Source organism: Cebus imitator, unplaced genomic scaffold (assembly GCF_001604975.1).
Source record: "Cebus imitator isolate Cc_AM_T3 unplaced genomic scaffold, Cebus_imitator-1.0 Scaffold94, whole genome shotgun sequence".
Taxonomy (NCBI): domain Eukaryota; kingdom Metazoa; phylum Chordata; class Mammalia; order Primates; family Cebidae; genus Cebus; species Cebus imitator.
In genome coordinates, this window is record NW_016107409.1 from 3226772 (window position 1) to 3250795 (window position 24024).

A 24024-nucleotide genomic window follows, 5' to 3' on the forward strand; every position below is an offset into this window, starting at 1 on the left:
TGGTGACAGAATTGTGATAAAAAACACCAAAAAGTGATAGGTCCTGTGTCAAGCTTATCAAAGAAAGACAACTAACTTTTCTCTCCATCATTAAAAAATGGCAAATGTAAATATAAGTTTTGGAAATTCAATGAGGATGAATAGTCTCATTTTACTTAAGTATTACATAACAAAACAGGGACAAAGTAAGAACAAGCACACAATAATTTCCTTTCAGCTATTTAAAAGAGCATCATCACACATTTTCTTTTTTTTTGTATTTGAAATTTTTATTTTAAGCTACAAAAACAAGCAAACAAACAACAAATAACTTGAAAACAGGCTTGTCAAATGATATAAATTCATCTTTTCCAGGGAATCAGAAAGTAGATTCTACTACAAAGAAAAGAGGCTTAGTTAATGGAGGTTAAATTTCAAAGTACGGTTAAATTCAGGCTAACATCCGAAAATCCTGTTTTAATCACCTCAATGTGGTACCAATAACTATACTGAGTCAGGTTACTTTACAATTAACTATGTTACCTATAACACAATAATCCATTAACAATCTAATACAGTTGTTGGATGTGGTCATATTGGAAATTCTTAACCATACAGTTGTCTCGCCTTTTTTTTTTTTTAATGATGAATTGTCTTAGTGTAAGTCACTGCATTTCTGTAGCAAAGTAATAAAAGGCACAGCTAATCCAAGCAGACTTAACCCTTTTCAACAACCAGCTGAAAAAATACTTTGGTTCTTCAAGGAAAAACTTCTGAAAAAGTATTTCTTTTAACAGTTGTTAATTTTCATAGCTGTACTCCAAGAGCTGCTTAAAATTATTCCAGAAGAACCCAATTATGTAGCAATGAATGAACATGCATGACAGAATTTGTCCATTCAACATATCTGGCAGAAAAACTAGTTAAAATGCTAGGTAGAACAAATTGGTCTTTATCAGTTTCCTGTCCTTTAAAAAAATTACCTAGTCCACCAAGAAAGTACAAAAACATAAGGCTTTAAGTAAATAAAAGTTGTGTTTAGCCTATTACAGTGCAGATTATCCTCAAGGCCACATACGTCCTGCTTCACTGCTGCTTGCACTCTGCTGGGTTTTGATCCTTCTTTGGGTCATAGTCCGGATCATTTTCCTTATCTCCTTCTTCTTCCCCTTCCTCATGTGCTTCTTCACCTTCTTCATCATCATCTTCAATAGCTTCTCCAGTAAATTATAACACTGATCTTGGGATTATATACTCATGTAAAAAGTGACCAATTTTGAAGTCTGCAGCAAGGATAGCTTCAGCATCATCATCCAGATCTCCACTCTCAGGAACTTCAGGAGGGGTAACAAAATTAAGGAAAGAGTCATTGGAAACTGCTCTAGTCACAGTACAAACTATTCCACATCCCTTGTGTTTCTGCTTCTTACTGGTTTTCAAAGTCACATTCTTTCCTTTTTTCCGATCTGTCTGGCACCCTTACAATCTGTAACTTCTGGTCCATCAAAAGAAAAGGGATCAGAATCATCTGGTTCTAACTTCATCCTATATGTCTTTGTCAGCACTTCATTTGTAAAATACTCATTGGGCTCAAAGTGAAATTCTAAGAGAAAACTCATAGGCTGGCCAGCATCTGAGAACTTCACTTTAATATCTTTCAAGTGCTTCAGGATAGGGTTATGTTCCTGAACCGTATCACTGAGCAAGTCAACATTCTTAAAAACCGTTAACCAAAATTCAGGAATTCCTTTGGGGGTCTTCTTTTTCTTCATTTTTTTTTCTCATCTTCAATCTTGGCCTTTTCTTTCAACTCTGAAATCTCATCTTCAACTGGTTTCCATTCACATTTTTCTTCCGTAGGTTCATAAATTGCATTAATAATCTCAAATTGCTTATCAAATAGAGGCCAACAGAGAACAGGATACTTCCTTTCAAGATCGTGAGCTTCCTCATAGAATTTGGCTTCTATCTGTGCACATTTAACCTGCAGGTTTTTGAGAGCATCCACTTGTCTTCTAACTGCCCTACGCAGGCTTTCAATGTAACCTGTTGGTATTTCTACCAGAACATCAAGTCTTTCCTGAAGGGCTGCAAGAACCTGAGGATTTTGCATCATCTGAACAGTTAGCTCTTGTGCTTTGATTTTTGTTTCTTCATCAGTTTCTTCTTCTACTTTTTCAATGTCATCCAAATCTTAATTAAGTTCAGAGCATTGTTCTCTGTTGTTAATGTCTGCTATGTTATAAGAACTCCAAATATCGATGGCTAGAATATCGATTCTAGGCGGCCGGAGCAGCACAAGCAGTGACTCCGGGCGGCAGTGGCGTCTGGAGTAGCAGGAGGCGGCGCTGCGAGCAGATGGTGCTAAAAAAGCCATCATACGCTTTCAAGATTGGTTTCTAGATACAGTAGTGACAACTGATTAGGTAACTTGCACCACTAAAATCTTCAAATATAGTAAATAATAATGCATTGCACATTGCAAAATCACTGAAAGTTTCAAGTGTTCTCACCACAAAACATAAGTATTTGAGATCATGAATATGTTAATTAGGTTTAATTATTTCACACTGTATTCATAAATCATAGCATCACATTGTGCTCCCTAAATATATATAACTATAATTTGTTAAACTACAATACAAAATAAAGATTAGAAAAATCAACCTGTTTTTTAAGGTCATATAAGTGACTTTCTGATTCTTTTCTGACAACTTGTTTTAATAGGAAGAGAACTCAAGAATATAGTGTGTGGAATCCAAGAAAGAGAACACTGGAGACACGGGAAGGGTTATGGGAGGGGAAGGATGTAGATATGACTTGGAAGGTTGGGTTGACACAGACATGTTACCTACTCAGATATTTTACTTGGGTCAGCCAGTGTGAACTGCCAGTTTAACACGTGGGGAAAGTAGAGCAGTGCATGTGTCAGCCTCAACCCTCTTATGAGGCTGCACATTTTGGTTCCTTTATTTTTACCAATTTTCTCTGGGTTATCCACATGGGGACAGAGCCACATGCATTATTCCTACCCCCTGACAGCCACACTGATCTGCCTCTCTTTCCATCTTTGAGGATTTTCCTTAGAAGTTAAGGTCAAGTTGCAAGGGAGAACTGTAATTGGCCTGGTTTGATACCCTTGGGTCAAGAGGGAGTAAGGAAAAGTTGTCACAGCAGCCTTCTTTCTTATTGATCACAGGTGATCCTATGCTGAGAGGAGTATGGTATGTTTTACAAGCTTTTCAAGAAGGGGCAAAACCAGGCAGTAAGAAAGCAAGCCTCTTCTCTCTAGTGCAAAATGTAGAGGAGCTGTGATAATGCGTAGAGCACGATGCAATACATTATAAGCACTCAATAGCTATTAATTGAGTGAATCAATGCTGTGGGTTTCTTCCCTCTTACTTGTCTTTATGGCTCCTTATTACTCTTTGGGTATCTGTAACTTATGCTGATGATGCCTACTGATGTCCTGATGTCCCTCAGTAACTTCTAGAACTTTTCCCAGTGTTTTTCTTCTCTGAAAAACTCTGGCATTTGAAGGTCTTAGAATCCAATTTAACCCAAGTTACATACCACCTTGAACTTTTGCTGTGGTCTCATAAGTTAGGTAGAGTTTATGTGGAAAATAGAGAGGCACATCATTGGGGCCATTGCTGCTTTCCCACCCTGTTTTGACCAAAGAGTGTCCAAGGAGGTCCTATCTTTAGAAACCAGCAAGAGTCTTAGTAGGGTACATACCACTGAAGTGGTCACTGCTTAAGGGAGTTTCCTGGGCTGCGTTAGAGTTATACTTTTGTTCTTTTCCATTCTTTTCTCAAGAATGGTAGAAACTCCATTTGGAGAAGAAACCAGGTTTCTATCCACTCCATGGCTATTAAAAATTTTTTATATTTGGTTTACAGTAGAGAGAAGGGTGTCTGCTTACTCTTATAAGAAAGACCCTATCTACACAGAAGGGTACTTCCTGAGCCTACATAAAGTTTTCTCAATATGTTAGATGCTAAGCAGAGAGGTGGAGCCTGTGAAATATAGCTTTAATAAAACAAAGGGGCTAAGAAGCACATTTGGAGGAATTCTTTGGCCCAAACTAAAGAGCCTCAGGAAAATTTAAGTCATTCTTTAATTATGAAAGCACTATTTAGGGGTTTTCAGCGCGTGGTCAGAACTTATGTCAGAATCATCAGGGAGAACTTATTTAAAATGCTGATTCCTGGTTGACTCTTTGCCAGCTGAATTCGACTCTTTAGGGGTGGGGCCAGGAAAATCTATGTTGTAAATTAATTTCCCTGAAAATCCTTCTAAGGATCACTAAATAATGAGTGCTCTAGGGGCTGTCCTTTAAATTTTGTATTCTGAACTTGAAGAAAAGACTCCACGTTTGTTACACTCATGATTTTAATGTTATTTTTGGTGTAAATAGTGTGGTAGGCAGAATTCTAAGATGAAGCCCAATGACCGGCCCCTTGTTAAGACTCTTTCCTCTTGATTATGGGTGGGGCCTGTAGCTTGTGTCTAACCAGCAGACCATAGCAAAAATGGTGGAATATTACTTTTTGGATTATGTTACGTTATATAGCAAAGGCAAAGGAATTTTACAAATGTAATTAAACCCCCAGATTAGTTCACTTTAGGTTAACCAAAAGTGAGATTAATTGGGCAGGCCTGACCTAATCAGATGAGCTTTTTAAGAGGAGGGTCTAGAGGTCAGAGAGAAAAGAAGCAGCAGAGACATTTTCCTGCTGGTTTTAAGAAAACAAACTGCCACATTGTGGAGAGGGTCACATGGCAGGGGACATGTGCAGCCTCTAGGAGAGAGAGCCCAGTCCTACAATCCTAAAACTTGGCTCTTGTCAGTAACCAGTGAGCTTGGAAGAGGAGCTCAGCTTTAGATGAGATTGCAGCACTGGCTGACATTTTGAGGCAGCTTACCCTGGGTCGAAGACCCAGTGAAGATGTGCTTGGGCTGTGTGTACTTAGACCCATGGAAACTGTGAAGTAATAAATGTGTATTTTCTTCCGCTGGTGTTTGTTATACAGTAATGGAAAATTAATGCATATAGTAGTGAATGAATTTCTTATTTTTCAAGCATTGTGAATTACATAAAATCTTCTCAGTTGCTTTGATGTCAGCAACATTGGGGTCCTGGTACCAGTTGGGGAATAGAAAATCTTTCCAAAAAGCTACATGGGGATAAATTGTTTTAAGAGCATCAGTTTACATATGTTCGAAAACCATACAGACTATTTCCTGTGATCATTGTCTTGGAAAGAGCCTGCAATTCAGGAAGCCACATGCATCCTTCTTTTCTGCCTTTGTTTTCACTTTCCAATTAAAAAAAAAAAGGCATAAATTCACACGTCTGAAATCTTACCACAGTGAATCGTTCAGGGGTATAAAAATTTCCAATTCAATGAAAAATATCAGTTATGATGATTTCACTGATTAAAGGACTTTGTGACTTTCTCTTTTACATATTTCTGTGGGGTGAAAACTATGGCATTAGAAATGGTATTTCAGCTTCTGTGGCAATGCTCCCAACTCAAATATGTTGTAAAGTAGGGTAGCGGAAGCAATGACATTTTCTTATATCCCTTACTTGTTGATGAGTGCAATACTTCACCGGGAGAGGCACGTGAGAGCAGAGTGAAGAGAATATGCTGTGTGCTCTCTTCACTTCAGGATGCAGTCACAGAGCGGCTCTAGCCTGGTGTGTAACAGTGCCCACGACAGAAGGAAGAGACATAGCAGTAAAACGTGGTGGCTCCTAAAGATTATGCTTGGAATACTGAAGGTCAGAGGAGCCTTATTTTGTTCAGGTAGCAACCTCCGGAAAAGGTCTGTTCCAGTATCTGTCTATGTTAGAATTCAGAAGTGAGAAGCGTGTTACAGGAACACTGTGTTAACAACAGTCACTTAGATTGAAAAATGAGGACAGACTTTTTCTAATAGAAAGCAAATACAGGTTGGTTGATTGGTTTTGTAATGACAACTGGCTTTGCGTGGTGGACACCTCCATAAGTTGACAGAGCTGAGTCTGCAGTTATGAGGTTTGGGTGCATATATTGAATGATCAGATAAAAATATGTTTTCAGCTGGGCACAGTGGCTCACAGCTGTAATCCCAGCACTTTGGGAGGCCGAGGTGGGTGGATCAGCTGAGGTCAGGAGTCTTGAGACCAGCCTGGCTAACATGGTGAAACCCCTTTTCTACCAAAAATACAGTAATTTACCTGGGCTTGGTAGCTCCTGCCTGTAATCCCAGCTACTCAGGAGGCTGAGGCAGGAGAATCGCTTGAAGCCAGGAGATGGAGGTTGCGGTGAGCCGAGATTGTTCCATTGTACTCCAGCTTAGGCAACAAGGGTGAAACTCCATCTAAAAAAAAAATATGTTATTAAAAATATTTTGAGTAAGGAGTACTATAATTAATATAATTAACAATATTTTGATTTTCCAAATTCATTCTACATTAGATTACACAAAATGTTTTCACATAAAGGAGTAACAGGTATAATTATATATTTGTTGATAAGCCTCAGTAAAGCCTTTCAAAAAATAATTCTCTGAAATTAACTAAATGAGTATAGTGACTAAATAATGAATAATTTTAAAACTCAGTTATTTACAATTCTCAGGTTTTGACAGAGTTAAAGGAGAATCTAATTGTCAGCCAATGAAACATTAAAATAATTTTTGATGGATTACAATATAACTCTGGACATTTAAGTCAGAAGCACAACTTTTTTCATTCTAATTTACTTATCTATATGAAGAATTTTTTAATTGCTTACATCTATAAAAATGAAAAAAAGTAATGGATTTAATTCTGAATGAGTTTGAATGGGTGACTAATAATACCAGAATTCAACTTTGTGGGGAAAGTAAAATGAAAAATACAGGCTCTAGACCAAAAAGAAATGATGTAAATTTTCCAACTATCAAAGAAAACTTGTTTATGTCATTTTAAAGCACAAGATAGTTCGTCTTATGACTAGATGTTTTACCCAATTTGGCATGTTTAAAAGAATGACAGAATAGTTTTATTTAAATGGTTAATTTTTACAATGTGCTGTGACAAGTTTTGAACATTTTTAGGCATAAAATGGAAAGTTTTAGCTGTTAACTTTAACAGTTTAAAGGAGACCCCTAGTTTCTCAAAATTATTTTTGGACATATACAGTTAAAAAATGTGAAGGCCATTGATTGCCCTAGTCAACAATAGTCTGACTGGGGAATTCCAGACCTCAGAGGCTTAGAACAATGTAGATTTGTTTCTCTCTCACATTACTTGTGCTTCTCCTCTATGCTTCAGGCCAAAGAGCTGCCTACCTGGGACATGACTGTGTTCTTTGCAGAGATGAAAGACATAGAGATCACATGTGGTCACTTTCAAAGCTTAAGCTTGGAAATAGTGCCGCGATTTTCATCACATTTTCTGGACCAAAGCAACCCACATGGCAAGACCTCAATGGAGTAGAAAGCAAAATCATTCACTGGAAGGATCAGCAAATAACTGGGAATAAAAATAAAATCTACCACAATGACCTGCAGAATTACACACACTTATAATGGGTTAGCATATGGAAATGCACAGTGGAAAAGGAGTTGCATAAAAGAGAAGAATCAAGAGGGGCCTCAATATGAAAATAGGTACAAGAACAAAATTTAGTATGTTATTATAGGCTTTTGCTTATTTGGAACAATGACTCCTTTTAAATAATTTTAGTTGCAGTCATTTAAATGCTTCACGGAACAGAGCTTTTAGGCGGCTGACACATATATGAATCAGGTCCAATCAATAGCAATTTTTAAAAAAATCTAAACTGTTATGAAATTTGATGTTTTGTGTTGGCAGGTTTGTTTCATCTTTATCTTTCCAATAAGTACAGCTTCACCACTTGCCATTTGTGAAATGATTTGTTCATCTATTTGGAAACAGAATGTTAAAAGTTTGTCAGGGAAAATGATGAGACAACAAACGCTGTTTTCAAATCTTAAAAGTTTCCCAGTGTAAGAAACTTCATTGAAACCTTCTGGAAATCTAAGATGAGAACTTGAAGGATCAGTCAGTCAGTCAGCCAAGTCTTACTGCCAGTCTGCAACATAAATGCTTCCAATATTCAAAGCTGTTTTGTCACTTGATATATTTTAATGTGGAGTCTCACCTCCTACAACTGTATTGGGAGTTTTTGAAACATGAAAATTTCATATGTAAGTTCCCAGAATTATTATGTGTTTAACATATTTAAACATTTTTCCTTTAAATTTCAATCTGGAGTAGTAAAAAGATTGATACATTATGGTTTAAAGAAAGTTTAGGAAAAACATTTAAAAACCGTTATCTCTTTATTCTCTTTTACTCTCAATAAGCTTAATTCATAGGCAGTATAATGTAATATGATGCATTATATATTGATTATAAATGACCCTCTTCTTTTGGAATATTATATGCAAAATACTTAGCATTGTGCCAGGTATACTGTAAACGCTCAATAAATGTTAGCTAATAAAAATAATAAACACATTCCCAACAGTTTGATGAAATGGGGCAGAACAGTTAGGCAACTGAGGGCCAGAGGGAAAAAACTTAATCTTTATTTTTTAATGGAGTTTAGGGTGCCTGTATTATTTTTTATATTGACAGATAAAATTGTATATGTCATATATATTGTGATGTTTTGAAATATGTTACATTGTGAAATGGCTAAATCAAGCTAATTAATATAGGCATTATCTCACATAGTTATTGTTTTTTTGGTGAAAATCTACTCAGCATTTTTCAATAATACAATTTAATGTTGTCGGCTGTAGTCACCATGTTATACAATATACCTGTTTTAAACCTTATTTCAAAAAGCTGTTTTCTTTTTTAGTATGTAGAGCAATGGGTGTGTTGGTGAATAGTTTAAGAGAGTTGATTTATCAGGTTCAGTCAGAAAGGGGATGTGAGCAGCAGGATTCCGAGGATCAGTTGTGTTTGTGGTTCTTTTTCTCTGATGCTTTTTTAGACCTTTTATGAGTGACCTGAGTGTCATCTCAATATTTTGCACTTTATCCTGGAAATTTTGCCCACAGATCTAGAAATAGGAACATTTTATTTGTTCTGATTTATAACGGTAGTCAAATAATTATGCCTGTTAATCATTCTCTACTATTTTATCCATTAATAAGCAAAAATCTAACTGTATATAACTTTTTATCTAAGCGGAATCTCAAATAGTTTTAACTACTTTTCTTTTTAGAATTGGTAGACTGGAGTTAGGACTCTTTAATGCTATTCTGAAAACAAGTTGGACCCGTTTTTGTTTTTGTTGTTGTGTTTTCTCATGAAAGGTGATCAGCCTAGCAAATGCAAGTTCAATAATTCCCTCCTGAAATAGTCAGTTTGAATGCAAAGTTAGTTTATAAGGGTTTGTCTATAAATGCTGGCATAGCACAATTAAAAGGAAAAGGTATAAATTTGAAAAGTTGGAAGAGAGTACCTAATTTTTTTGCAATCTTTTTGATGCCTATTTTCATTTTCCCAATTTAAACCTAACTGCTAAGTTTTCTTCCACTGTCCCCAGTAGGGGAGAGGTTGAAAGAAGCAATGTTTAATTGACTGCAGCTACATGACCCCAGTACTTTTCATTAAGTCAGTGACAAATCAGCCAAACTACCTTGGTGTCTTGAACAACTTCTTGATTAACTAAATTTCTCATGTTTTAAATTGGTGGCTTTCTTGTTGCATAGATACAGCATTAGCTAAACAACAACAAAAAAGGTAGAGATTTTCTGTAAACCACAGGAGGCATTTATGCCACCTGTCAAAGCAGCTCTAACAGGGCCACGTTGGGAGTTCCTGAACATTGTGGCAAAAGCAAAATTAGTTTTGGATCCTCTCTGCTCTACTTAAAGCTCCCTCCCACTCTAGTTCTGGTGATCCAGCTCCAGGTACCAACACATGGGATATGGAAACACACACTTGATGTTGTGTTCCCACAGGGCTGTCCTGTAATCCTAGCTGGAAGTCAACTTATAGTGACTTCAGGCTGTTACCTTCCAGTGCATACTTGAGTTTGAATGAATGATTGGAAGGAACAGCAGCTCTAATGATTTTATTTCAAGTAGATAATGGGTGAATTTTGGGGGGTTAGGAAATTCTCATTTCTTACCCCATAGATAGCAGTTTGCCTATGTTGCAGTAGGCAAGTCTATGCAATGAACGTGGATGATACATAGACAAAATGAGACATTGAGGGTCCAATTCTTCATCCAGACTGCCATTTTTTAAATTATACTTTAAGTCCCGGGATACATGTACAGAACGTACAGAATTTGCCATGGTGGTTCGCTGCACCCATCAACCCGTCATCTACATCAGGTATTTCTCCTAATCCTATCCCTCACCTTGCTCCCCACCCCTCAGCAGGCCCTGGTGTGTGATGTTCCCCTCCCTGTGCCCATAAGTTCTCATTGTTCAACTCCCTTACGAGTGAGAACATACAGTGTTAGGTTTTCTGTTTCTGTGTTAGTTTGCTGAGAATGATGGTTTCCAGCTTCATCCATGTCCCAGCAAAGGACATGAACTCATTCCTTTTCATAGTTGCATAGTATTCTATGATGTACATATGCCACATTTTCTTTATCAAGTCTATTATTGATGGGCATTTGGGTTGGTTCCAAGTCTTTGCTATTGTGAATAGTGCTGCGATAAACAAATGTGTGCATGTGTCTTTATAGTAGAATGATTTATGATCCTTTGGGTATATACTCAGTAATGGGATTACTGGTCAAATAGCATTTCCGGTTCTACAACCTTGAGGAATCACCACACTGTCTTCCACAATGGTTGAACTAATTTACACTCCCACCAACAGTGTAAAAGCATTCCTATTTTTACACATCCTCTCCAGCACCTGTTGTTTTCTGACTTTTTAATGATTACCATTCTAACTGGTGTGAGATGGCATCTCATTGTGGTTTTGATTTACGTTTCTCTAATGGCCAGTGGTGATGAGCTTTTTTTCATATGTTTGTTGGCCACATAAATGTCCTCTTTTCTGTTCACATCCTTGGCCCACTTTCTGATGGGATTGTTTGTTTTTTCCTTGTAAATTTGTTTATGTTGCTTGTAAATTCTGAATATTAGCTCTTTGTCAGATGGTTAGATTGAAAAAATTTTCTCCCATTCTATAGGTTGCCTGTTCACTCTGATGATAGTTTCTTTTGCTGTGCAAAAGCTCTTTAGTTTAATTAGATCCCAAGTGTCAATTTTTGTTTTTGTGGCCATTGTGTTTGGTATTTTAGTCATGAAGTCTTTGCCCATGCCTATGTCTTGAATGGTATTGCCTAGGTTTTTTTCCAGGGTTTTTATGGTTTTAGGTTTTACATTCAAGTCTTTAATCCATCTTGAGTTAATTTTTGTATAAAGTATAAGGAAGGGGTCCAGTTTCAGGTTTCCTTACATGGCTATCCAGTTTTTCCAACACCATTTATTAAATAGGGAATCCTTTCCCCATTGCTTGTTTTTGTTAGGTTTGTCAAAGATCAGATGGTTGTAGATGTGTGGTGTTATTCCTGAGGCCTCTGTTCTGTTGTATTGGTCTATATTATTTTTTTTGTTACTGTAGCCTTGTAGTATAGTTTGAAGTCAGGTAGTGTGATGCCTCCAGCTTTGTTCTTTTTGCTTAGGATTGTCCTGGCTATACGGGCGCTTTTTTGGTTCCATATGAAATTTAAAGTAGTTTTTTTCCAGTTCTGTGAAGAAAGTCAAAAGTAGCTTGATGGGAATAGCATTGAATCTACAAATGACTTTGAGCAGAATGGCCATTTTCATGATATTGATTCTTCCTGTCCATGAGCATGAAATGTTTTGCCATTTGTTTGTGTCCTCTTTGATTTCCTTGCGCAGTGATTTGTAGTTCTCTTTCAAGAGGTCCTTCACATCCCTTGTAAGTTGTATTCCTAGGTATTTTATTCTCTTTGTAGCAATTGTGAATGGGAGTTCACTCACGATTTGGCTCTCTGTCTATTATTGGTGTATAGGAATGCTTGTTATTTTTGCACACCTATTTTGTATCCTGAGACTTTGCTAAAGCTGCTTATCAGCTTAAGGAGATTTTGGACTGAGATGATGGGGTTTTCTAAATATACAATTATGTGGTCTGCAAGCAGAGACAATTTGACTTCCTCTCTTCCTTGAATACCCTTTATTCCTTTCTCTTGCCTCATTGCCCTGGACAGAACTTCCAATACTGTGTTGAAGAGGAGTAGTGAGAGAGGGCATCCTTGTCTAGTGCCAGTTTTCAAAGGGAATGCTTCCAGTTTTTGCCCATTCAGTATGATATTGGCTGTGGGTTTGCCATAAATAGCTTATTATTTTGCGATATGTTCTATCAACACCTAGTTTTTTGAGAGTTTTTAGCATAAGGGGCTGTTGAATTTTGTTGAAGGCCTTCTCTGCATCTATTGAGATAATCATGTGGTTGTCTTGATTCTTTTTTTTTTCTTTTTTCTTTATTGCGTTTTAGGTTTGGGGGTACATGTGAAGAATATGCAAGATTGTTGCATAGGTACACACATGGCAGCGTGATTTGCTGCCTTCCTCCCCTTCACCTATATCTGGCATTTCTCCCCATGCTATCTCTCCCCAACTCCGCACCCCCTGCTGTCCCTCCCCTATTTTGCCCCAACAGACCTCAGTGTGTGATGTTCCCCTCCCTGTGTCCATGTGTTCTCATTGTTCAACACCCACCTATGAGTGAGAACATGCGGTGTTTGATTTTCTGTTCTTGTGTTTGTTTGCTGAGAATGGTTCTTTTTATGTGATGGATTACACTGATAGATTTGTATGTGTTGAACCAGCCTTGCATCCCAGGGATGAAGCCAACTTGATCATGGTGAATAAGCTTTTTGATGTGCTGCTGGATTTGGTTTGCCAGTATTTTATTGAAAATATTTGCGTCAGTGTTCATCAGGGATATTGGCCTGAAACATTTTTTTCTGTTGTGTCTCTTCCAGGTTTTGGTATCAGGATGATGCTGGCCTCATAAAAAGAGTTAGAGAGGAGTCCCTCTTCTTCTATTGTTTGGGATAGTTTCAGAAGGAATGGTAGCAGCTCCTCTTGTACTTCTGGTAGAATTCTGGTGTGAATCCATCTGGTCCTGGTCGTTTTTGGTTGGTAGGCTATTAATTACTCCCTCAATTTCAGAACTTGTTATTGGTCTATTCATGGATTCAACTTCTTCCTGGTTTAGTCTTGGGAGGGTGTATGTGTCCAGGAATTTATCCATTTATTCCAGATTTTCTAGTTTTTTGGCATAGAGGAGTTTATAGTATTCTTTGGTGGTAGTTTGTATTTCTGTGGGATCAGTGTGATATCCCCTTTCTCATTTTTTATTGGTTTCATTTGATTCTTCTCTCTTTTCCTTTTTATTACAGACTGCCATTTTTATTCCTATCTGATTTTGGTGCAATGAAGATGAGTTTTGAGAATTTACAAATTATAAAATGATGAGCTAGGGAAAAGAAGGACAAGGGCTACAACTATAAACATTAATATGTATTGAATACTGTTAATGTACCAAACAGTGAACTAGATGCACAGGTGAGTAAAACAAGGTAGTGTCCTTGTCCTAATGTTACTTGCTGGGATAGTGGTGGGAGCTAGCAAATAAACAAGTATATGTGTGTGCATGTTATATGTATATTTCTATGTGTATGTGTGTGTGTATTTGTGGGTATATTTATATGTAAAATGTGAATTTCAATAAGTACTGTGAAGGAAAATAAGAAGATGCTAAGAGAGTCACTGAGGGATCCATTCAATTTTGACTCCTAGGGGCAGATTAACTCAAGGGTTAAATTCACAAGCTCTGGACCCAGAAGGCCTGGATTCAAATCCTAGCTTTGCCACTTCTTAACTGTGTCATCTTAGGTGCATTAAGCTTTCTGTGCCTCCCTTCCCTCATCTGTAAAATGAGGATGATAATACCTACTCTATAAAGTTGTTGTGAGGACTAAGTGAATTAACATATGCAAAACGATTAGAACAGAGCCCAGCACAGTGTTACTCTTTTAGTATTATTAGTAGGGGTCAGGGAGAGAGCCTCTTTGAGGAAGTGACAGGGATGATTAGGAGGAGGCCCTGTGAGAGGGTTAGCAAGGTGACCCCAGGCAGAGGGAAGAGCTTCTGAGGTGAGAAGGAGCTTGGCACACTGGAGAAACACAGAAGAAGCCCATCAGCGTGCGCCAAGTAGCCAGAGGATGGATGGAGAGGAGGCTCTAGAGTGGGGACAGAGATCAGATCATGTCAAGATTTGAAGAACATTTTAAGGATTTTGGATTTTATTCTAAATGTGGTGGAAAGTAATGGACATGTTTTACACTGGAAAATGACATAATTTATGCTTTAAAAACAAACACTCTGGCTACCTTGTGGAGACTAGACAGGAGAACTGTAGTAGGGAAACCATGATATCAAGGGCTTGGGGGGCGGCGGAGAGAGAGAGAGAGAGAGAGCGAGAGAGAGAGAGAGAGCGAGCGCACATTAAGGATTTAGCTTCATAATTGTGGGGACTGGCAAGTCTGCAGGGCAATTGGGCTGGAAATTCCAACAGGGGTTGATGAGACAGTCTTGAGTCCAACAGCAATCTGGAGACAGAATTCCCTCCTCTTCAGGGGACCTAGGTCTTTTCTCTTCAGGCCTTCAAACAATTGCATGAAGCCCAGCTATGGAGGGCAATCTGCCAACCTGAAAATCTACTGATTTTAATGTTAATCACATCTGAAAAACACCTTCCCAGCCACTTGTAGATGGGTGTTTGACCAGACAGCTTGACCTCACAGCCTAGCCAAGTGGGAGAAGATGGTGGACTTGGGTGATGACTGGGGATTGAGAGAAGTGACTGCAGTCAAGCTTTAGTTTGAAAATAGAATAAGCAAGCTTGGTGTTGATTGTGAAAGAGGATAAGAAGCAGGAACAATCAAGACTATCCCCTCAATTTCTGGGGTAAGCAAAGAGCACAGCCCTACCTCATCCTTCCAGCCAACTTCAGTGGGTGGGGGAGAGAGGTAGTAGCAGGGCGAGTGGAGAAAGATCGGGGGAAGAAGGAAGAGAGAGAAAGAAACAGTTTGGGTATCTTTAGGTGCAGAGAAGGCAGGAAATGGGGGAGCTTAGTACAGATGCTGAGAAGCGGGTGTTTCACTTGGGAATTGCTATGGCAGACTGAGCAGGGGACATGGCATTCCCCATCAGTGATCTTGTACAATAGTGCCCTCACCTGCTAATAAACATGGTCCAAAGGATGTCAGGAACGACTAGCTCATTCCACTCCAACTCATTTCACCCCAAACTAAAACTAAGTAGTCTGAGTTCAAACTTGCAACTCAGTTTGCCTGCCTCAAAGACCATGCTCTTAATTTTTTTTTTTTTTTTTTTTTTTNTTTTGAGATGGAGTCTCTCTCTGTCACCAGGCTGGAGTGCAGTGGCGTGATCTTGACTCACTGCAACCTCCGCCTCCTGGGTTCAAGCTCAAGCGACTCTTCTGCCTCAGCCTACCAAGTAGCTGGGACTACAGGCGCCCACCACAACGCCTGGCTAAATTTTGTGTTTTTAGTAGAGACAGGGTTTCACCATGTTGGCCAGGATAGTCTTGATCTCTTGACCTTGTGATCTGCCAACCTCAGTTTCCCATAGTGCTGGGATTACAGGCATGAGCCACTGCGCCTGGCCCGTGCGCTTAATTTCTGTACATGCTTCCTCCCTCTGAGAATGAGCACAAGGTAGAGTCTTGATGCCTTAGCCCTGATTTTATACCCTTTGTGTGTTGTGGGTTGGGGAAGGCTAATGTTCTGATCTTAGATTTTTGCCTAGATATAGAACTGAGTCTTCTGAGAACACCTCACATTTCCGATATTTAAGACTTTTACTAAACTTGTAATATTAGGTAACATTTTCTTAGTCTTAATTTGTAACCCCGATTCTTTATATTCCTTCTTGATTAGGAGACACAGGCAATTAAAGCAAACTTATTGAAACAGATTTCGTACTTAGCCTTGTAACAAAATTTCACCCCAAACTAAAAACAACCACTTAACCATATTGAAGAGGTAATTTAGTTTCAGCCCAGCAATTTTGAAATACGTACTTGTATAATAAAATGTAAATTATAGTTATCTCTAGAACTTACTGTGTATATACTTATAATTTTATAATCCATGCTATTAAGGTTGATTTAATATTCTGTTATTTCCAACACATGTTAAATTTCGTTTTTTTAAAATTTGACTTCTGGATTCACGTCAATGACTCTGTGCCCATGTTTCTTGTTCCTTTCTTTATATAGTGGGTGGAGGGGAGATGGCCTTGGGTAGTCTAATTTGTAGCTCTGGCAGTGATGTCTTTTTAACCCCCAGAATATATTTAAGAAACGTGCATGTCAATCATAGTCATATCTAAGGAATAAAAACAATAAAAAAAACAAAGTAGTTGGGGTTGAAACCGAAAAGGCAGACTATCTCTTCCCACTACTCTGTGAATCAGATAGATGGACATGTCTGTGCTTATGCAAACCCATGGTGAGACAGGCAGGGAGGGGTGGGAAGGGGCAGGAGAGAGAGAGAGAGAGAGAACCAGAAAGATCTTCATTGTAAGTATTTCTTATTGGGTCATCTTTAGCTTAACCTTCAACCAGTCTGTTTTATATGTGACCCTCTGCACCCCACTTTTATGTGCTTTTCTCTGCTCAGATGGCGTTAAAAAACTCAGATAACAGTTTCCTTCTAAAAAAGACTTCTAGACTCATTTTTTCCTTTAATCTATACCTGCCAGTTTGGCACAGTATGCCTTTGCTTGATGAAAATCTTTGCTATTAATTAAAGATGCAGCTAATATTTCTGTCATAGGCAACAAGGTGACACAGGGTAACTTTTCATATATCTCTCATGCCTGGGGTGAATGAACACAAAGGTTTCCCTTTCATCTCAAGTTAGAAGATTCCTAATTTTCATGTCAGAATGACACTTTAGCAGAGTTTGTATCTGGTTGAAGGGTGGTGAGTACCAGGATAGCCTGTTCTCCAGTTTTTCCCGCATGCCCTATTCATAAGTGCGACCCCCTCATCTCCCTTCATCCACCTCCAGGTGCTCTGGATGTATTCAGTGTTTCCCTGAATTGATTTGATCCTTAAAGACCCATAGCAGTAATAGATTTATCTTTTCACATTCAAAGCGTACAGCTTATAAAAATTCCCCATTTCATGACTGATAATTTTGTTGTACAACCTTAAATGACTCCAAGCATTGGTCAGGGCATCTAATATTTTCCTGTGACTTTACTTAATTTCCACATTCTAAGCAGCAGCCTGTATGATACATAGCTCCGTGTTCTTTTGGACAATTACATTATGAGCATAGCAGTTAGGACACAGTCAGGAGACAGAGACCATCACTTGTTTTATTTTAAAAGAGAGAATTTAATGTAAAGCATGGTTAACTAAGAAATGAAAGGCAAAATGAATGAAGTTATACCACTGTTAGGGCTGGGGGAACAAGGACCAAAGGTGGGAATTGGAAACCTTAAAAACACAGAAGAGAGATCTCATGGAGCTGAAACTGAGAATTCTGATAAGGAGCTATTGCTTAGCTGGTACTTGTTGCTCTGAGCTGAGAGGAGGTGTCCTGGCTTCTAAGGCAGGGATGCTGGCTGGCTGGTGCTGGTATCTCTGATGGCATGCAAAGGGGCTAGAAGAACAAGTTCCAGGAAAATGCACTGGTTCAGTTGGTGCTCTGGGAAGGAGCTGTACCTGCTGTCATAGAAAAGGAAAGCAGGGTGACACAGAAAGCAAGCAGGAAGGAGCAAATACCTTCTACTCCTCTAGTCTTGCAGTCTCCCTTTAGTTCTCCTATCGGCAGCACCTGACAAGGAGAAGCTGGCAGGGAGTCACAGGACAGAGTACAGAGGGTGAGTTTGGCACTGAGAGGCAGTGGCCTATTACCTAGTACATTGAGCTGTCACTGTACAAATGCTTGTATATGTAAATGACTGTTATTCAAGTTCTGTGATTTCAATGCAATCAGCATGCCACACATAAAGAATGACTGTGATCAAGGTATTTTATCACTTTCAAGTCATGCTTATAAAATGCTCAATAAATGTATTTTTTTTTAAGTGAGAATATTTTGCTGAACACAAGAGGTTTCATCTGGGGATGATTTATGTCAAGACTACATAACCTTACATGATGGTTTTAAAATATGTCCATGAATCTTTCAAAATTGCTCCTTTGAAAGATGGAACCTCATTTCCCTCCCCTTCTTAATTTCCCTCGCCTGGCATGTGCATGGACTTAGTTATTTGCTTTTAACACACAGAATGTACTGGACGTGATGGTGTGTGATTTCTGAGTCTGGATCACAATAGGCACTGTTTCTGCCTTGCCGGCTTGGGTTGCTCTCTACAGGGGGTCACTCATCACTGTGTTTGAGGGCATCCAAGCTGCATGAGGAGAGGCTCACGTAGGGGGAAGCGGAGGTTTGCGGCAGTGACTGGCCAGGCATGTGAGTGAGCCTGCTGGGAGGCAGATCTTCCAGGTCCGGTGAAGTGTGTGGATGACATCAGCTCCAGCCTTCATTTTGACCACAACTCATGAAACGCCCTAAGTCAGAGCCTCCCTCAAAGCTGCTTTTAAATTCCTGAAGTGGAAGTAATACATTTTACTGTTTAAAGTCACTACACTTTTGGGTGATTTGTTATGTAGCAATGGATAATCAATACATCTTGACTTTTGGAAACTATGAGGAAAGATCAATGTTTTAAAAAGATTCATTGTCCTTATTTAGGTAGTTGTTATCATTATTTTTTAAGGGAGTCAGCCTACCAGGACTATAGCTTTTCCAAGGAAGTGTTTATGAATACAACACTGCCATGGGTATTTATAAGCAAGCTCACAGATTCCACACCCATTTTGAAATACACTATCTGACACCTAGCAGTTAGCATAAGATAAAAGGAATTATTTCCCAAGTAAAGCTTTGTTATTGCCTTCATCATCATCATCATCACCATCACTGTCATGAAACATCTAGCTGCAGATAACACCCATAACAGTGTCCCTTTAAATGAGAGAAACCAACCAAAGCTCCCAAAAGGCAACTGCACAGATCCTTATCTACTTATTTTTCCTAATTAAATAATCAAATGGATCTTTTACCTCAAATGTAGATAATATCATAATTCATCAAAATAATTTATAATGATTAACTACCGCTTAAATATTGTCCTATAAATGATGACTTTTGAAGTTAAAAGTGATGTGGAGTCAATCAATTTTTTAAAAATAATCTACCTAGAACATATTAAACAAATGATATTAGAAGTGAAAAAAACTATCTTCTATTAAGTCTTTTAAGAAAGATAATTATGACAAGTTCCTGATCATATAAAAACCATTCCATCATTAAAGGAAATAAAAAGAAGCATCAATAAATTTGAATCGAAATGTACATTTCTTGGGTTGTGCCTTTCTATACAAAGCTGTATCTTCAGAGTTAAAATTAGGTTCTGATTTTCTCTCTATAAGCAAGAAATGACCTGAATGTGTTAGTGAGACATATTTCTTCACCTACTGATGGTCACTCAGTGCTTTCATGTCTATAAGATCTGCTGTGTCACCTTTGCTGACCTTCTCAGGCAGGACCCACAGGAGGACGGGGAAACACCTACCCTCTTCAAGAGGGCTCGACTGAAGTAGGGAATCAGCACAGGGCTTTCCTTGCACTGGCTTCCTTCTTTCTCAAGCACTGCAATGCAGAGGGAAGGCCCAGCCTGATGAGTCACCACCCCAGCCATGATGTCCACCTTAGCCTTCCAAACATCACTGATGTGAGGCAGAACCATCACAGACTGGAATAGCAACAGAACCTTTCTGAACCAGTGGATCCACCACTCCTAGGCCCTGTCCAGCTGACCCCTGGTACACTCGATTATTCTTCCTCCAAGCAATTACTTTCCTCTTGTCTTAAAATCCTTAATATGACAATGCTTATGTTAGTATGATATAGCCAGCATTCCTTGGGAACAGACATTTGTGAGTCAAGGCAAGAGCACTGAATATGTAAGCATTCCATTGAAAATGCTACTGTCAACTCAGCCATTAGCTTCACTTTGCAAATCGATTCTCTTTATTGTTACCCATATTGGATGACAGAATAAAGGGAAGAAATGGAAGAGCTAAGCCTGCTGTGATAACTGCACTCTTCCCCTTCTGCAGAAAATAAAAAATCGTTTTTATCCTTTCATTCCTCTAAGCATGCCACTTCAGAGTGCAGTTCAGCAAAGAACTCAAACGTTAAAAAGCCCGGATGACATTTCCAGAACAATACATTATCCAAGTTTTAAGCCAGGGACAGACAAGGTGACTAATGCCTGGGGGGTTGGTCATATGCCCTGGAAAAGTGTAGAAGTCACAATTTAAAGTGATTCCTCGTGGGGAGCCAGCAACAGGATTTTGAAACCTATGATTTGTTTGCTTTGGAACAAGCCAATCATGGGGCCTTTATCCAACAGTTGCATTCCATGCAGCTAGAAGTAGAACAAGGAAGCATTTTCTTTTTTTTCTATCCTCCAATTTAGGTGGTGCTCAATTGGCTGCTTGGGCTGGGAATACTAGCCTCCCTTACGTATGTGGGTATCAGAGATAAAAAGTACTCTCGCCAGCAATTCCTTACAAAGGAAAGTTGACACTATATTACATGATGTAACTCCTCCTTTTGATTATAGGGCCTTTAGAGGAAGGTCACGTGGACAGTTATTTCTAGTTTAATTTAACATGAGGATAGATAGACACAAGAGGAAGAAGTCACTGCTCATGGCGGAGAGAAAAAGGGCAAGGAGGGAACAGCGAAGTAAGGGATTTGGAATTGCAAATCTGGAGATAAAAGAACAGCTACAGCATGGGCAGTGTCCTGCTGGTCCTCCTCTTACCACTCTGCACACCTGAACCTTCTCCCGCGAGGGACCCTGCACAGCTGCACACACCTCCTGCCTTCTGCCTTGCTCTCTGTATTGGGAATATTGATGAGAAATAACCTGATTATATGTCTAGATTAGCATGAAAATAAGGCAGTTTTCCTTTGAGAAAATAAAAAATAGAAGTAGCGTTTGATTGTTGGTCAGGGAGTCCCTGTGCAGACAGGGCCAAACTCTCTTTTGATGGTCCGCAACAGCCTCTGTTCCAAGGGACCTCACAAATTTGACCTTATGGGAAGGAGATTCGAGAGATGATTAGAAAACTTTGGGGATATCAAATAGTTTAAATCTCTGCTGTAACATACAGAGATATAGTAATGTTGTGCTTAAAAATGCTTTGCTCCAAAAGAGACATTTGACTTTTGTTGTTTTTTGTTTTTTTGAAATGGAGTCACACTTGGTCACCCAGGCTGGAGTGCGGTGCCACAAACTTAGCTCACTGTAACCTCTGCCTCCTGGGTTCTCCTGCCTCGGCCTCCCGAGTAGCTGGGATTACAGGTGCATGCCACTACACCCAGCTATTTTTTGTATTTTTATAGAGGCAGGGTTTCACCACGTTGGCCAGGCTAGTCTCAAACTCCTGACCTCAAATTATCTGTACACCTCAGCCTCCCAAAGTACTGGGATTACAGGCATGAGCCACTGCATCCAGCTAAGACACTGGACTTTGGAGAGCACAATCTGTAGGAGTTTGGATAGGCAGGAGAGATGTCCAAGACAGGCTGCTGGGAGCTGCTAGGGAAGCACCTTAATTTAAATTATGATAGCAGTAATATAGCCTTCAATTTCAAAAGGAAGAAGGCTAAGTTAGAAGGAAAAGGGCTTGTCATTCCTTATTACCGTGGGGTGTAAGAACTGAATGTTTCACATGGCTGAATGATTTTGTCTAATTAAAAATAAAATGAAATTAGTTTGGAAATAAAGCTTTTATACTTTAAAGAGTTTTTTTTTTTCTATCCAGACCAATAATATTTAGTCTTTAATAATGGCTCTTATGTAAGTTCTGGGAATATTTTTGAACTATGGGCTTGTACTAATTGGCAAGATATTGCTGGGTAATTGTTCCGGCTGGCATGCTGCTTCCCTCAGGCATTTCCAACTTTAAGGTTACTCTTTCTCCTTTTCGCTAACTAGGTGCGTTTAGTATTGCAGGGGTATTATAATTGCTGAGCCTTAGTTCCAGCTATTCAGGTGGGTGGTAATCTATAGAAGCCTTCTCGTCTATTTTTATTGGGGTTGAGGCATTACTATAAGTTCCTGGAATTTCCTCATTGGCACCACTATAATGACTTTAGGAATTTTTTTTGTGTTTTCTTATTAAAAGGGAACACATTATCATTGCCACTGAAGAACTTAGAATAGGCCTGGTAAACAGATGTATATGTTTCTTTTTTTTCCAGAGTGTTAGAACAATTTTTGTGGGTACATAGTAGGTATGTATATTTATGGGGTACATGAGATATTTTGATATAGGCATGCAATGTGTAATGATCACATCATGGAAAACAGGGTATCCATCCCCTCAAGCATTTATCCTTTGTGTTACAAACAATCCAATTATATTATTTTAGTTATTTTAAAATATACAATTAAATTGAGGTCTGTAGTCACCTTGTTGTGCTATCAAACACTAGGTCTTATTCATTCTTTCTAAATTTTTTTAGTACCTATTAACCATCACACATCCCCTCCACCCTGCACTACCCCTCCCAGCCTCTGATGTCCATCCTTTTACTTTCTGTCTCCATGTGTTTGATTGTTTTGACATTTAGATCCCACAAATAAGTAAGAACGTGATGTTTGACTGTCTGTGTCTGGCTTCAGATGTATGTTTCTGAATTTATATTATCTTGGCTTTCTAATCTTGTAAAAAATACTTAGTTTCTCACAGAGAGTTCTAATTTCTTCCAAATCTAGCCCTCCCCTCTTTCTAGGCACATAGGAGGATTACGCTTTCCTGCTGGCTTGCAGTTGAGTAATTAATTATTGCTCCTGGGTTGTGAACAAAAGAACTGTGTCGTGTCTGGGCTAAAGCATTTCATGGCTGCTATGCAATCCTCCAGCTCTGCTCTTTTTTTGTAGTGGTGAGCCCTATGAAACATAATGAAAAAATGGTGGCATCTCAAGATGCAGTGATCAAATGGAGCAGACTGCACATGAAGCAAAGCCGACCTGCCAGTCTGTACTAGCATAGAGTATGAGTGAAAAATCAACTCTTCTAGTTTTAAGTCACTGAGTTTTCTAAAATTGTTTGTTACTGCAGCATAACCTAACCCATCCTAACTATCATATGCTTCCTCTTCACAAATATATACAACATCCAGCTTTAATTCAAGGCTTAGCAAACTGCAGATGGCCCATTTTATGTTAAAAATTTTTAATTACTTCTTTTATTGTGGCAAAATATTTATAATAAGATTAACCATTTTAAAAAAAGTTTTATATATATTTCACTGCACTTTAGGTTCTGGGGTACATGTGAAGAACATGCAGGATTGCTGCATAGGTACATACATGGCAGTGTGGTTTGCTGCCTCCATCCCCATCACCTGTATCTGGCATTTCTCCCCATGTTATCCCTCCCCAACTCCCTACTCCCCACTGTTTCTCCCCTAGTCTTCCCTGAACAGACCCCAGTGTGTGATGCTCCCCTCCCTGTGTCCATGTATTCTCATTGTTCAACACCTGCCTATGAGTGAGAACATGTGGTGTTTGATTTTCTGTTCTTCTGTCAGTTTGCTGAGAATGATGGTTTCCAGGTTCATCCATGTCTCTACGAAGGACATGAACTCATCCTTTTTTGTGGCTGCATAGTATTCCATGTGTATATGTGCCACATTTTCCTTGTCCAGTCTCTCATCGATGGGCATTTGAGTTGGTTCCAGGTCTTTGCTATTGTAAACAGTGCTGCAATGAACATATGTGTGCATGTGTCTTTATAATAGAACAATATGTAATCCTTTGGATATATACCCAGTAATAGGATTGCTGGATCAGATGGAATTTCTATTTCTAGGTCTTTGAGGAATCACCACAC

At 38.9% G+C, this 24024-nt stretch overlaps 1 pseudogene across 1 annotated transcript; it reads right to left on the reverse strand.

Moving 5' to 3' along the window:
- Positions 1–1018: 1018 nt before the first annotated feature.
- On the reverse strand, positions 1019–17829 carry LOC108309556 (annotated as a pseudogene). Its single transcript, XR_001827385.2, has 2 exons — positions 17824–17829; positions 1019–2148 (listed from the first exon to the last, which is right to left on the reverse strand). The product of XR_001827385.2 is annotated as a nucleosome assembly protein 1-like 1 (transcript).
- Positions 17830–24024: the final 6195 nt, after the last annotated feature.